General features: G+C 37.8%; 1 protein-coding gene across 5 annotated transcripts in view; it reads left to right on the top strand.

The window, feature by feature from the left end:
- The window catches only part of CNKSR2 (connector enhancer of kinase suppressor of Ras 2), a 280,721-nt gene that overhangs the window by 203,042 nt on the left and 61,921 nt on the right, over positions 1-15,758 (top strand). The window lies entirely within an intron of this gene.

Here is a 15,758-nt window from a genome sequence, read left to right as displayed (position 1 = left end):
TTTGACAGAGAGAGATCACAAGTAGGCAGAGAGGCAGGCAGAGAGGCAGGCAGAGAGAGAGGAGGAAGCAGGCTCCCTGCTGAGCAGAGAATCTGATGCAGGACTCGATCCCAGGACCCTGAGATCATGACCTGAGCCGAAGGCAGCGGCTTAACCCACTGAGCCACCCAGGTGCCCTAGAGCTGGGTTTTGAACATTAGCAGTCTGTCTCTTTGCATACTACATTGTCTCTCAAAAAAAAAAAAAAAAAAAAAAACAGAAACCATAATTTAAATAGCAGTTCTAGTAGTTTCGACCATCCGTAAAGCCCAGTCTAAGTGCTGTGGAATATATATTAACTAATAATAATATTGCAAGTGTTGCTGTTAATAGTAGCTGACTTTTGTTGATTGCTTACTAAATTCCTATTACTAAACATTTATACACATAATCTCACTGAATCCTCAAATTGACCTTGTGAGATTGCTACTGTTATTATATCTGTTTTGCAGAACCGAAATACACAGTTTGCCTTACTTGTGGTCACACAGCTAGAAAGTAGCAGAAAGCTACTTTCTAGCTGTGTGACCACAAGTAAGGAAAACTCACATTTCAAACTCACTCTGAAATGTGAGTTCAAGCAGTCTGGCTCCAAATTTCCTATCTGTAGGTGAATAAAGCCATTTCTACTCATAAGTATTTTACCATCAATTAGAGAAGACAGAGCTATTATTACCACAATGATGCAAAATATGATGTATTTTTCAAGACATAAACATTTATAATTAAATTTATCTAGTCATGAAGGTTGGTTTGTCTAATCACTGCTCAACTTGGCTCCATTGTTTCAGGATCAATGACAGTAAGATGAAACTAAATTTTAGTGGCTAAAAAATCCATCTCTGACCTAACTGTTATTTATAACAACCACTTTTTCTGCATTTTGAATTTACCTACTTGGAGAACAGCCATAGTACACTGTGATGTGATGTTTCTCTTGATCAGGATGCCTGCAGACATGTTGGATATCCATCGTAAACATTATTGTATTCATATTTGTATGTACTCTCTGATTCCTATGGATGACTTGATTGTTTCTAGAGTGTTAATGTCAAATTTAGTAAACCCCTGCATATCGTGAAAATAATTCCTATTGGGCCATTTTACTGGAGCAGTGACTCTCCACATATAGGTTATCTTTGGCAAAGTGTTCCTAATAGGTGAAACTTGATGCAGAAATGAAGTCCTTTTTTTGATTCTTATGTGCAAATGAGACATCATAATTACACAGATTTTCGTTTTCATCTGTGACTAGATACTGCTTACTAATAACCTACTATTGATTTTAAGAAGCTATCAATTGAATAATTATAAAATAATGCATTAATACAGTTTACCAAATATTCTAGTTTACTATTTCTCCAAAAAGTCTAGTATCCATGCAATTGACAGTGCAGTCACACTCTTACTGCACAAGACAAGTGTAGATGGTTCAGGTTCCCACCATTTTCAGGAGGAACGCTATAATGATATGTCATTAGGGTTTGTTTTAAGTTATCTGTAGTTTTCAGTTGCTGTTTCGTTTTCATTATAGACTACCATTACACTTCATCACTTGTGGTTTTCGTTTGTTTGAGGTTGCTTGCTTTTACCGTGTAGCATGTTGTGATTCGTATCACTCACAATTTTCCAGAAATGACACTCTGAATCATCCATACCCAACAGTACTTACACAGTCATAAAGTGGGGACCAATGGGCCGTGGAATCTGTTGGTGTGTCTTAGGGGGCCACACTCAAAAACTGTTAAGACGCCCTACTTTAGACTGAAGCCCATCTTTTCCATTTCATGTTTGAACAAATATGGGTTTCATTCAGCTAGTTCCTGGTTAGATAATGGCTGCCAGGAAGCAAAACACAAAATCTGGCTTCATTACTGAGGCATCATGCAAAACAGGACTCAAAAGAATTAAATTAGGAATTTATTAAGTTGAAATTTATTAAGTTTGAATATGATTACTAATTCCTTGTTCCCTGTGAAAAAATAAAATGGAAACTAAATTGTGATGAGAAGTCTTTGGCTTGGTTATTAAGGTCAATATTTGGGGACATACTTTCCTTGATCACTGAGATCAAAGAAGCCTCATTCTCTCATATCATAGGCCTATGTCTTCCAGCTTTATAGCCTCAGAAAAATATCTTCATATTCTGTTGGCAGTAGGCATTTTTTGCTCCCATAATCATCTTAACCACATTATTTCACCACCATAACTCATTAATCAAACATCTCAAGTTTAATGAAAATCCAGATAAAACTATTTTACCCCTAGAACTCTTTAAAGCCTCTTCCGACTGAAGAATTATAATCTATATCACATTATTTTCTTCACCCAACTCCTAAATATATTACCCCTTGGACTGTTTTAGCACATCCTGATTCCACAGTACAAGTCTAATGATTTGCTGTATACCTAAATGTCATACAAAGATTCCTCTTAACTCCATGTCTGTGTCTCTTGGCCCATATCTTATATGAGAATGAAGTTTAGGGCAAAGTTAATGACTACTTTACATTCTAGTTTCTTGCAGAAAACTTTTCCAAGAACAGTGCTAAATTGTTTGCAGCCTCCGTGGACCCTTCATTGGCTTTTGGCTCAGACAGCAACTGGCAGTGGGCCAAAGTACACAAACTCAACCTAGAGTCCCAGTTCTTTTTTTTTTTTTTAAGATTTTATTCATTTATTTGACAGAAAAGGAACATAAGCAGGGGGAGTGGGGGAGGGAGAAGCAGTCTTCCTGCTAAGCAGGGAGCCCGAGGTGGGGCTCGATCCTAGGACCCTGGGATCATAACCTGAGCCGAAGGCAGAGGCTTAACGACTGAGCCACCCAGTGCCCCTAGAGTCTCAGTTCTAAATGGTATTGCTAAATCTGTTTTTTAACATCACTGCAAATAACAAGGTTAGGCCAAGAACAGGATCTTAACAGACCTGAACCCAAAACCATCTGGAATGTTGAGAAATAGATCAGTATTTCAGTTCCTTTTCTTAATATATAAATAATTTTAAACTAACTGGATGCAACCTTTCCTGCTGTAAGAAATGGGAGATTAAGTTATGTTCTTATACTTTATTTTATTGTCATAAATTTGGAGTGGCCTTGAGATAGTGGTTCTTGTATCCAACCACCTCTGAGTAAAAGGGCTCAGCATTAAAGAAGAGAATTGCCTTTTCTACAATTTAGACGGCCGAGAATCATGCTGTACTTCTACAACATGAGCTTGAAGCCAGCTGTATAAACAAAACACATTTCTGAACCTCAGTTTCTCATCAGTAAAAAGATGATAATACTTACTTACTTAACCTAGCTATTTCACAGGTAAATCATACATTGTGTATAAAGTTTTTTTTTTTCCACTCTGCTGGGCACATAGTAATTATCCTTAATGCCATGTGGAAAAAAATTAATTTATCTACATGGAGGGGAATTTACTTTCTGATGAGCAAGTCAGAAAGCTTTCTAGGACTAAAACATGTGTCCTCTTTGGGCATTAATGAGTGTATCAGTTGGGGTCTAATCAGGGAAGAAGAAGCACTAAGTAATATGGAAGAATAGATCCCACTCAGTTAAGGAGCTGGTTCAGATGCTTCAGCAGAGCCAGTGGCCATGAAGAAAATCTGGATGTGAAGCCAGGGAGAGCAAGATAAACTTGAACCCATGAGTCCAAACTGGAACCCTGCCTCCAACTTTAGCAACGCAGATGGTGCCTTCCACTGTGGAAGTTCACAGACTCTTGGTCTGGGACTTGGGAGAGCCGAAGTTGCGGGCCCAGCTGCAGAGCAGTGACAATGTGTGTGAGCTGTGGCGCTGGGTGACTTCCTGGTCCAGCCTTCAGAGCACCAGGCTGCCTCCTCCCTTGTGTTCTCCAAAATTCATGCAAATTGATTTGTGGACTGCCCTAGCTCGAACCATACAGAGAAGGGAATTCTGAGACACATAGTTCCCCGCTTTGCTAAGTTGACACAACAGGAAGCCACTACATTGATGTTTCCTTTATGTGGCCACTGTAGGTACCTACCATGTTAAATCTGCTTTGCAAATTCTCAAGTGACAGTCAGCATGAGAATCAGTGGTCAAGTGAAAAATTCTAAATGATCATAAATCTGGAGTGGCCTCAAGGTGCAGTGTATCTCTCTGAAGGTATCATCCCTACAGCACACTGGCTTAGTTTTCCAAAACACATATTGGAAAATATAACTTCCAACTATCATTTATCTACCTTCAATCAAGAGATTGACTGAGAGAAGCAATAATTAGGATAACATCTAATTTACATAAAGAGGTTTCCACTTAATACAACACATTCACCAATTCCTTAAAGAATTCCTTTGTGTACTCTGAGGAGGAGTACCACAAGGCCAACACGTTGACCATGTTACCTTAGCCAGTTGCTGAACCGATCCTTCATGTAGTTGAGTTTTAGTATCACAACCTCCTTTTTTATCAGATGTCAGCTGTGAGAAACATCCATGTGAAATCCACTTCTTGGTTTGCTATAAAAGTATTTTTAAGGTTACTGTGTTTTCTGCTCCTTTGTGTTCCCCCACCCACACATGTTTTTGCAATTGGGTAAGAGCTTTGACTCTCTGTGATAATGGTGTATGTGGAGCATCTGATGCAGGGTCTGGCAATACGGCAGCTCACTGATATTCTTAGTATCTTTCCTCCAACTGTACTCCCCAAATGTCCACAGCACCGGGCTGAGATCAAGTCCAACCTCATCTAGGTGCATTTAAGGCAACCAGTTCTGGAAAAGTGTTAGCACACATCAGGCCCTGTAGAAATCTAATTTTTCGTATCTGAGATTGCATAAATTGCTTTCTCTCTCTTACTCAGTTTTCTCATTTACAAGATGAGCATGGCACTTCAGAGAGGACTTTGGAAAATGCCATCTAAATTGATAGCATAATGATGATTTGATTCCTGCTGCAAACACAGAATTTAAAAAAAAAAAAAAGAATAACTTCCCACCAAGTCCTTTTTTCCCTTCTGTTAGATAAAAACAGTATTGCTTTCTTAATCTCAAAATCATGTCCCACTAGATGTTTCAGAATGGAAGAGAAGAAAGAGTATGGTTTATCTTTCTCAATTATTACATTATAAAATGAATTGCATATAAAGTGACTTTAAAAACCTTCTAAATTTATCTTTTATTTTTATCCAGTCTTCCCTTTGAAAGATTTTTGTAAGAAAAGAAAATCTCCAGATCAAGAAAACTGCAGCAAAACTAGCAGATGTAGAAACATTTGAAGTTGTTGTCTTGGAGAATTTGTCTACTCTCTAAAAGCAAAAATCTCAGAATAAAAGCTTGATATAAACATACTTTTAGCCATAAAGCTATTTAGATAAAAGCTAGCATTCTTGAAATGAATTACACTGACATGGCAAGTTTCATGATGAGAAATGTATCAGAGCAACAAACCTAAATATAAAGGTATCCAGAAAAAGCTGTTAGTTTCATATTCTTCTAAGTAAAGCCAGTAAGTTAATAGCCAGGGAAATTTTTCAATAATTATAATTCAGTCATGTCGTTGCTGACAGCATTATCATGCCATATACAGTGGTCTCGTTTGAGATTCTTAGGTTTTATGAGTTCTTCATAGAGGTGATTATTTTTATATTAATTATTTCTCTATTTTCTTTTACATGTAATTTCCTTGTCATTGAGTAGTCTTCAGAAGGAAAATCTTGTTCCCTGTTTTTCCCAGTCATGAACGTTTCTTTGTCACAAAAGATGGGCAAGCCTACCCTGATTTCTCTGACACCCAGACGTTGACAGCTTGTCAAATAGAAGCATCAGGAGCAGGAACTGCCCTGGTTCTGCTTTTCACCTGTTTAGACTTTCTGCCTCTGTCTCATGCAAGATCTATGTTAATTGTACACATTAGTCATGCACCCAAAAATAGCTGTATCTAATGTGGCTGACGAAAAGTTATTTCCATACATGGTGGAGCTCAAGCGTAAACTTAAGCATCTTCTAATGAATAATCTACCATTAAGTGTTAAGACTGACGCTGACTGTGGTATATATAATTACAAAACATCAATAATTGGATAGCCATTTCCCCCATCATTTTACGTCAGAATCATGTACAATTAGTGATCTGTGAGATATTTTCAGAGCATTTGGTCCAAATCCCTGATGTTGCAGATGAAGAAATGGAGGTCAAGAGTAGTTCAGAGACTTGACCGCAATCATAGAGCTGGAATATGAAGATCTAGAAGTCAGGTCTCCTGATTCCTACCCCAGGGTTGCTGCAGCACCAAGCATTCCATTCTTGCTGAAGCACAGACATTCGAAATGTGTCATTCCAGCTGGTGTGTTGCGAATAAACTGAAGGGGCTGACGTAAGTGTGGAAGCAGAGAGATGAGAGAGGATCTGCTCGATTCCAGTGAGAGATGATAGTGGCTTAGCCCTGGGCCCTAAAGTGGAAGTGGCCAGAAGGGGTTGGACTCTAGATATGTTTTGAAGAGAGAGTGGACAGGATATGCTGACAGACTGTATACAAGACGCTGTAACGCATAGCCTCGGTGTCCTGCACACAAATGTGGTCGGGAACTGTTTGATTCATGCTTTCAATAAATAATTATATGTCAGGTCCTGTAGTAGGAGCTGAGTATACCCTGGTGAGCTAGAGCAGATGGCTTCTGCCTTCACAGAAACTAATACAGTAGTTAGGAACCACATCTTGAGAAAGTGAACCAAGTAATTTTAAGACATTGCATAATAATCAGCTGCATATCAGGTGAAAAATTGCATAACACCATGAATCATCTCCAAGAGATTTCTCCTGTATAAAGAATTAGTGGAGAGGCAGGCTTGCCTTATTTGGATCACTGATTCCCTCATCAGTATTGACATAGGGTTTTTTAATTAGACTGAGTTCAGTTAACACTGTTAAGAGGCTTGAATAAAATGTGATTGCAGTCTCGTCCTTGTCTAACTTGGCAGAGCCTTATTACCTTTCTGTACCTTAGTTTCTATCTAATTTGCAAAATTAAAATGTTAACATGAGAGCTCCTCTCATGAAGATATTATGATTAACGTCCCCCCAAAAAACATGCAAATCTTTAGTTTAATCCACACAGCAATACAAGCTGTTAGTTAAAATAAAATTGACAAAGCATGAAAATTAAAAATTGACAAAATGTTTCCAGTTTGGATATCCATTAATAATAAAGTGTTACCGTTAGTATCTTTCTGTTTCCTAGAATCCTTTCTTTCTACATAGCCATGTACTTACATCATATGTCATGAGAGGTTTCATAAGTAGAAGTCATCATATCACAAGCAGTTTTTCTTTACTCTCACATTGTTACTATGACTACAGAATACTTATTTGGGAGGCAGGATTGAACAGAGTGATTAGGAGAACAGGTTTTGGGATCGACAGACCTGGGATTGAATTTTAACTCTGCCACTATCTGTGTGGTCCTGAGTGAGCTGTTTATACATTCTGTGTCTCAATTTTCTCTTCTTTAAAATGGGGTAAATGATAACTACTTTCAAGATTTATTGTAGGATTGAAGGTCAATAACTGATGTAAAGTCCCTAATACTATGCTTGACAGAGAAGCCCTCTATAAATGATCTTTATTATGATCTAAGAATGGCAGTTCCTGTTTCACAAGGGTGGTGATTTTTTTTTTTAGATTTTACTGATTTATTTGAGAGAGTGAGAGATAGAACACCAGCAGGGGAGGGGCAGAGGGAGAACCAGACTCCCCACAGAGCAGGGTGCCAGCACAGGACTCAATCCCATTTACCCTGGGATCATGACGTGAGCTGAAGGCAGATGCTTCACCAACTGAGCCACCCACCCAGGCATCCCCCAAAGCATGGTGATTCTTGTTACCCTTCTCAACTACTCACCACTAATTACTCTTCCTACCTTACCACCCCATAGAAAAAGAGGAACCACCTTATGGAATCCTGCATAAAATTCAATCACTTCCTTCCTTTAGAATCTGATACATATGATATTCTTTTGATGAAACACCGCTTCTGTCCCACCTAATGAGCTTGACCTCTAAATTCCACCCTCCCAATTACTGCCTTTCCATTCTTTGATAGCTTATTTATTAGCATGCTCATTATTTTTAAAAGCAGACTAATTTTTGAGAGCCCGTGGAAGCATTTTCAGTCAATATAAAGACAGCGTAACCTTACTGATGGACTCCCAAGCAACCTCACCCCGCTCTACTCAGAGACCCCGTGGGCACGCAGTGTCTCATCCCCATCCCACTCACTTCACAGTTGCTCTCCCAGGCAGCAGAATGTACCAGGCTACCACAAATAGGACACTTGTTCAATTCTGTGCTCTGAGCTCTTATGTCTTATAAGTGGAAGAGTTCTTTTTTTTTAATTAAATTTATTTATTTTCAGCATAACAGTATTCATTATTTTTGCACCACATCCAGTGCTCTATACAATCCTTGCCCTCTATAATACCCACCACCTGGTACCCCAACCTCCCACACCCCCCGCCACTTCAAACCCCTCAGATTGTTTTTCAGAGTCCATAGTCTCATAGTTCACCTCCCCTTCCAATTTCCCCCAACTCCCTTCTCCTCTCTAACTCCCCATGTCCTCCATGCTATTTGTTATGCTCCATAAATAAGTGAAACCATATGATAATTGACTCTCTCTGCTTGACTTATCTCACTCAGCATAATCTCTTCCAGTCCTGTCCATGTTGCTACAAAAGTTGGGTATTCATCCTTTCTGATGGAGGCATAATACTCCATAGTGTATGTGGACCACATTTTCCTTATCCATTCGTCCTTTGAGTTCTTGATTTAATATTTAGTCCCAATAGCATCCTACCCCCACTTCCTCATTTTTAGGCCCTTTTTTCTGCTAGCAGGAAATAATGAGAAAGTAAGGCAAAATCCTTTTCTTTGTGAAATATTTAAATCTCAAAGACATTTATTTATTTAAAAATCAAATATGTGAAAGAAGCTATCATTTATCCCAAGTGTTTCAAATTGCTAAGCACCTTCTTTTCTTATGTGTAAGAAAATAAGCTATTGGTTTGACTAGTCATTTCTAGTCAGAAATGTTGGGACTTTGCAGAAAATTACAGTAAGAGGAAGTTGCTATATTGCAACAAGAGAGTATTTTGATTGCAAATTTTTCCATAAGTGTGGCAATTTGCAACTTGAGAAGAATTTAATAGTAGCTGAGCTTTCAAAATGTAACACAGAAACTGTCATTTTCTTCCACAATTAAAATAAGTGCTTCTGAAAGTTTCAGGATAAGAATGACCCAAATTACCCTCCCCCACACTTCCTCATCTAAAAGAGGGGGGAATAGAGTTTGAACAGAACATCTGTGGACAAAATAAAAGATAAATGGTCTTTTCAGGCAAATGTCTGAAAAAGGGATCTTTTATAGCCAAACAGAATACTGTTGCATGCATTGCCATGGTTAAGTAGAGGATCAACAATACTTTCATAATGGCCTTTTATTTTAGCACATTCTATTTTTATGGGTAGAATTATGATTTCAACGCACCCATTCATAATTCATCATATTATTATTTGCACATATATCTTTTGACACAGATTTAATGTCCTTTTGCGAGCCACATCTTGAATTCAATTTTAAACTATTAAGTGCCTTAAGACTGTCTCAGTGCAAGTAGCACTAAAGTAAAAGGGATATAAAGAAATATTTCTTACCTACCAGAAGAAACGACCTACTCAGAACAGACCTATATGTGGATTACTGGAGAACAGAAACCTGACTTGTTTATTTCCCCTGCTGAAGGACTTCTTCAGGTTAAAACCATTGCCCGATTAAGACTATATCCTATGCTCTTTGCTGACGGTTTGCTCAACTTCCATTCACTCAACCAGTATTTGTTGAGCACTTCCTCTTCACTAGGCCCTGTTCTAGCAGAAGATGAAGCAGTGTATAAAATAAACAAAATTCCTCTTTCACGCCATTTATATTTGGAGGGAAAGCTGGGTAGTAAACAAGAAATATAAGTACTTTCAGTAATGCTGAATGCTAAGGAGAGAAATAAAGCTGGGAAGGGAAACAGGAAGTATTGAGAGCAATGAGAATAACAATTTTAGATAGGGAAGCCTGGGAAGAATTTACTAAAAAGGAAGCATTTGAGTTATGATCTGAAGAAGTTAAGGGAGTGAGCCACAACAACATGTGGGCAAAGAACATCTCAAACAAAGGGAATAGCAAAACTAAAGGGCATAAAATGGGCCCTCGTATGCTCCAGCTATAGCAAGTGTGACTGGAACAAAGTTAGCAAGGGTAGGGATAGGAGGCAAAGGGGCCAAGCCATACGGCCTTCAAGGCCATTGCAAGGATTTTGGCATTCAAATTCAAAGTGGGATGAGAATCCAGTTGAAAGTTTTGTGTAGAGGAATGACATGATTCAAATCATATTTTAACAAGATCACTCAGGCTCTTGTATTAAAAATAAAGAAGGTAAGAGCAGAGACAGGTAGGACAGTGAAGAAATATTTCAGCAATCCAGGTAAAGGACAATGGTAGCTTAGACCAGGGTGCTACTAGTAGAGGCAGTAAGAAAAAGTCATGTTGTAAACATATATTTAAGACAGAGCTGATATAGCTTGCTGATGAGCTGGCTGTGGGATGTAAGAAGAGTGTTAAGGTTGACTTCAGGATTCTGGGTGGGAACTCCTGTCGGGGTAGGGGGAATGGAATTGCTATTTACTAAGTATAGAAGACCGGAAGAGGAGCAGATTAGATGACAGGTGGTGGATATCATAAGCTTAGTTTTGTACACATTCAGTCTATTGAGTTAGGAAACCTGGAGCTCAGTCAAGAAGTCCTGGCTAATAATATGAAGTCATACATTACCAAAGATCAGAGTTTGTAGACATTCTTAGGGAGAAAGTTCAAAGAACTTTTGTCCAGTTGCTCACTACAATAAACAGAAAGTATTAGTGAGGGCATTAAAAAGATTTTACTGAGGGGCACCTGGGTGGTTCAGTCAGTTAGGCATTTTGGTTTCAGCTCAGGTCATGATTGCAGGGTCCTGGAATCCAGCCCCACATCATGCTCCTCAGTCAGTGGGGAATCTTCTTGAGGATATCTCTCCCTCTGCCCTTTCCCCTGCTCGTGCACTGTCTCATGCTCTCTCTCTCAATAAATAAATAAATCTTTAGTTTTTTAAAAAGATTTTATTTATTTGACAGAGAGATATACAGCGAGAGAGGGAACACAAGCAAGGGGAATGGGAGAGGGAGATGCAGGCTTCCTGCTGAGCAGGGGGCCCAAAGCATGGCTCAATCCCAGGACCCTGGGATCATGACTTGAGCGGAAGGCAAACGCTTAACAATTGAGCCACCCAGGTGCCCCAATAAATAAATCTTTTTAAGAAGAAAGATTTTATTAAATGATAATTTAGGAAATAAGGTAAAAATACATTTTAAAGGCAGTTAATCATCACAAATGCTTACAAAGGGAATCTATTTATGGTGGTCAATAAGCATTATGAACTTATGCTTTAAATATGCACACACGGACACAAACACTCACACACCCATCCTACTCCAAACACATAAAATGTTATGATCATGGTCAAAAGCAATATCTAGCCTCCAAGGACCAGAAAAAAGAACAAAATTTCTCAGTGATAAATGGGAACTAAAGCCATATACCTGGTAGGCTCTGAGTCCAGAAAGAAGTAAAGAGGGCTGGGAGTCCACTGTAATGAATATCAGGGAACAAATGGCCTGCAGCCATGGCAGGAAACTGAGGATTGACTTTGCTGGGTGAAACCAACTGGGAAAGCAAGAAGAGCTTGCTCACCCATGAAAAAGGAACTTGAATAAAAACAGCCACTGACCAGAACTATGACTTGTACTTGAGTGATTCTTTCCTTACTAAATACAAATTATGGAAAAAGCACTTAAAATTAATTTTAAAATAATAACAGGATGACTAAGAACAGTGGATTTTCAAAAGAGCCAATACCAACTTGACATCCTGGATATGTAAAATATAGTCAGTGAAATAAACACTCTTTAAATAGTGCAAACCCAAAACTGGATGCAATAAGAGAGAGAATCAGGAAATTAGAAGACATCAGAATGAATTTACCTAAAAAGCATTGCAGAAATATGAGAGGATAAAAAATATGAAAGATACATGTTTGATAAATTGAGAGATGTCAACATAGGTCTAGAGGGGAGAAAAGAGACTGCTTAAGAAGAACACTTGAAGACATATTGCCTGGGAATGTTCAGAATTTGAAAAATAATATCTTCAAAGACACACAATGAATATGAAATAGGATTATTTAAAAGAAATATAACCTAGAAACTTCATGGTACAATTGCAGAATATCAGAGATAAAGAGAAAAATATTTTAAAAGCTACTGGGAGACTAAAGACAACTTCTGCAAATGACAGAGTAGCCACAGATGTCTTCACAGTAGCAATAAATGTCAAAAGAAAATAAAGTGATCTATTCGAATTGCTGAAGGAAAATGATTTTCAACTCAGTATTCTATGCCCAACTAAGTTATTGTTCAAGAGTGAAGGATTTTTATGTTTGAAAACATAAAAATCTAGAAGAGTTTGCTATTCACACAGACTGTTATGAAAGAACTTTTAAAGGATATACTTGAGCATGAAACTGGAAGAAGGATGATCTAAAGCTAATAAGAAAAACACAAAAATAAAATATATTGTAAATTTCCACTGTCGTGAGAAAAGCATTCATCATGAAAGCAAAGATTTCAGGCCTCTCTCTCTTTTTTTTTTTTTTCAGTCATAGCACCTTATATGATCTGCTGCGTTAGCCATTATAGTCATGGGCTGTTCTTAATGTCTTGCTTCTGTGAAAATTTTCATGATATCATTAGAAACTGAAAAAAAGTGACATCAATTAAATATTTGTCATTCAGAATGAATAATCCCATCAGTTCTACTAGAAAAGACTCCACAGAATTATAGATTTGCACCTCAGGAGTGCTTAATCACCCTGTCGCTGATGACATGAGGAAACCTTCACTGTCAGGAGATTATTTATACATATGAACAATGAACAATTTTTAATATAAATTTGTAAGGCTCTTTTGAATATGAGCCTTTTTCAGGGTTCCGCAAGATCACCCACATGTTCTGTGATCCACTAGAAAGACTCATAAGACTCAGCATGTAGTTCTACCCACAGCTAAGATTTACTACAGTGACACAGCAAGGAGGTATAGTCAGAGCAGTAAGGAAAAAAGACACCTATGGGACGTGGAGAAATCTATGTGCAAGCTTCCTATACTTTCTCCTTGTGACAGATCATGCAGAATACATTCTCATCCAAGCAGCAAAAATGCAGTCACGTGTATAGTGTCTCTGCCCAGGGAAACCCATTAAAGACTCAGCACCGAAGGCTTTTATTGGATTGGTCATAGAGACATCCTCTGTCTAGCAACTACAAAAATTCCAGATTCCCCAAAGAAAAACAGGTGTTTAGGCCCTGGGTGAGCAAAACAGTCTTGTTGCTTAGTGAAGCTCATGTCAGCATAGGGAACTGTTCACCAGCCAAATTCCCAGATGATAAGTGAGACCAAGTTTGCAAGCAGGCCGCTCTGAGACAGCAGCCTGAAGCCGTGTATGTTAACTCTCTTCTAGAGCCCTATTTCCTTAACTGTAGTTTTCACTGCTTTTCCTATTATTTTCAAAAGCATGTACAATTGACCCTTGAACAACACAGGTTATCCACTTATATGTGAACTGCATGGGTCCACTTACGTGTAGATTTTGTTCAATAAATATATTCGAAAAATTTTTAGAGATTTGTGAAAATTTGAAAAAACTCACAGACAAACTACATCACCTAGAAATACTGAAAAATAATTAAAAGTATTATTGGAAGTATACAGGACATAATATATATAACATACAAAACATATGTTAATCAACTGTTCACAGTATCAAGAAGACTTCCGGCCAACAGTAGGCTATTAGTAGTTAAGTTTTGGGGGGAGTCAAAAGTCATAGGGTGGGTGCTCCTAACATCCCACGTTGTTCAAGTTTCAACTGTAGTTCAATTCATTTTCTTATTTTACAAAATGTCATGTCATATGGAAAAATTATAAAATCTCTCTTAAGATAATTTCATTGTAGTATTTAGAAAGGACATCTATGGCTTTGCTTCTTTGAATATTGGATAAATCTATATTGTGTGCCTAAGAGTTCCTGAGTTTCAACAGGATGTGCACTGATTACACTCTGCATTCATGGTATGAAAACACATCTATGGGGAAAGAAAATCATTCTCATTAAAAAAGAAGCCTGGAGAGCATAAAATATGGTTTTGTGTAGATTTTAATCTAAGGAATAACATGCAAAAGGCATAGGAGGTACCTTATATAACTTAATTCTTTTGAGTTGTCTATTATACATGTAGCTCCCTAAAAACAAACCACCCCCATCTTTATCATTTTTTAAGAATAATGAACTGTAAGATTATTATGAGTCCTTCTGGAAACACAAAAGGGAAAAAAACAATCAGTAATCTGACAGACAAACCAATTTAGGGAAAATAACTCTATGTAAATTACCTATACTTGAGTACACTAGCCTGAGTTATTATTTGAGCTCTTATTGTGAAACAGAGTGCACTTAGGAAAATCAATACAGCATAACAGGTTTTATCTTTTGTTTTCTCTACAAAATTTATTATGAATTTCTGTAGCCATGTATCCTGCAAAGTTTTGTCAACACACACATACCACGTACAGGCATGTTTCTATTGCTTTGAGGGTGATTATTTCTGGATTACACTATACATCAGCAAATTATCTGATCCTTATCTTTAGGACTGGTATCCATCTGTAATACCACATTCATGAGAATTAAGTAAATCATACACAAAACAAGAAAATTGCTATATAAGTAGAATGTTATTTTGTGAACAAAGAAACCAAATAAAAAAGTATGTCACAAAATACAAATGTATTGCATGAAACCAAGACCAGCAAATATTATGTAGGCAAAATCCAATTACCCCTTACAGGCATACCGTTGTAAAGAGGAAGATTTTGTTACCTAAAAGTCGTTTTGAAGGCATATCTGTGAATTGAAATTACACATGCTATCTCTGTACCCTGTTAGCTAGCTAATCACATGAGCATAATTAACCTCATTATACCAGTGAACAAAAATGTAGCTTAGTAGACTGACTAGAACCAATGATTTATAGTCACTGAAAGCTAGACCAGTTAATACAGTTGTGGGTTTTTCTCTTAAGACATTTAGCAGATGGGTTTAGCTGAGATGGTTGCTTAGCTAGACAAGTATGACAAAGAGAGCATATAGCTCAACATAATGATTTTAATGTCGCATGAAAACTGAGTGAGAAAAAAAGACACTAAAGGCTGGTAAGGTCGACAAACTGGATGCCTCAGTGAAGATTTTCTAAAAATGACTGGGTCGGAGCTGTTGGGCTACATAAAGTGTCAGTAATAGAGGCGGTGATTGGGGTGTGCTTAAGGTAACAAACCCGGTCATGGGCATCGGTATCTGAGGAGAGAAATGAAGATCATTGGAGATGAGGTACTGACATCACTTACACGAAGATGACTTCCTAGTCCTAGTAACAGAAGTGTGACAAGAAAACATTCACTCAAGTGCTGGTGGCTTATGGAAGGGAATGAACTTCAAAGCAACAAGTGAAAGTCCTATTTGCCTGACTACTTCATAAGCCCTTGTGAGAACCAAATGAGA

Source organism: Mustela nigripes, chromosome X (assembly GCF_022355385.1).
Source record: "Mustela nigripes isolate SB6536 chromosome X, MUSNIG.SB6536, whole genome shotgun sequence".
In the NCBI taxonomy this organism is placed as follows: domain Eukaryota; kingdom Metazoa; phylum Chordata; class Mammalia; order Carnivora; family Mustelidae; genus Mustela; species Mustela nigripes.
This window is presented reverse-complemented; position numbering and strand designations above follow the sequence as displayed.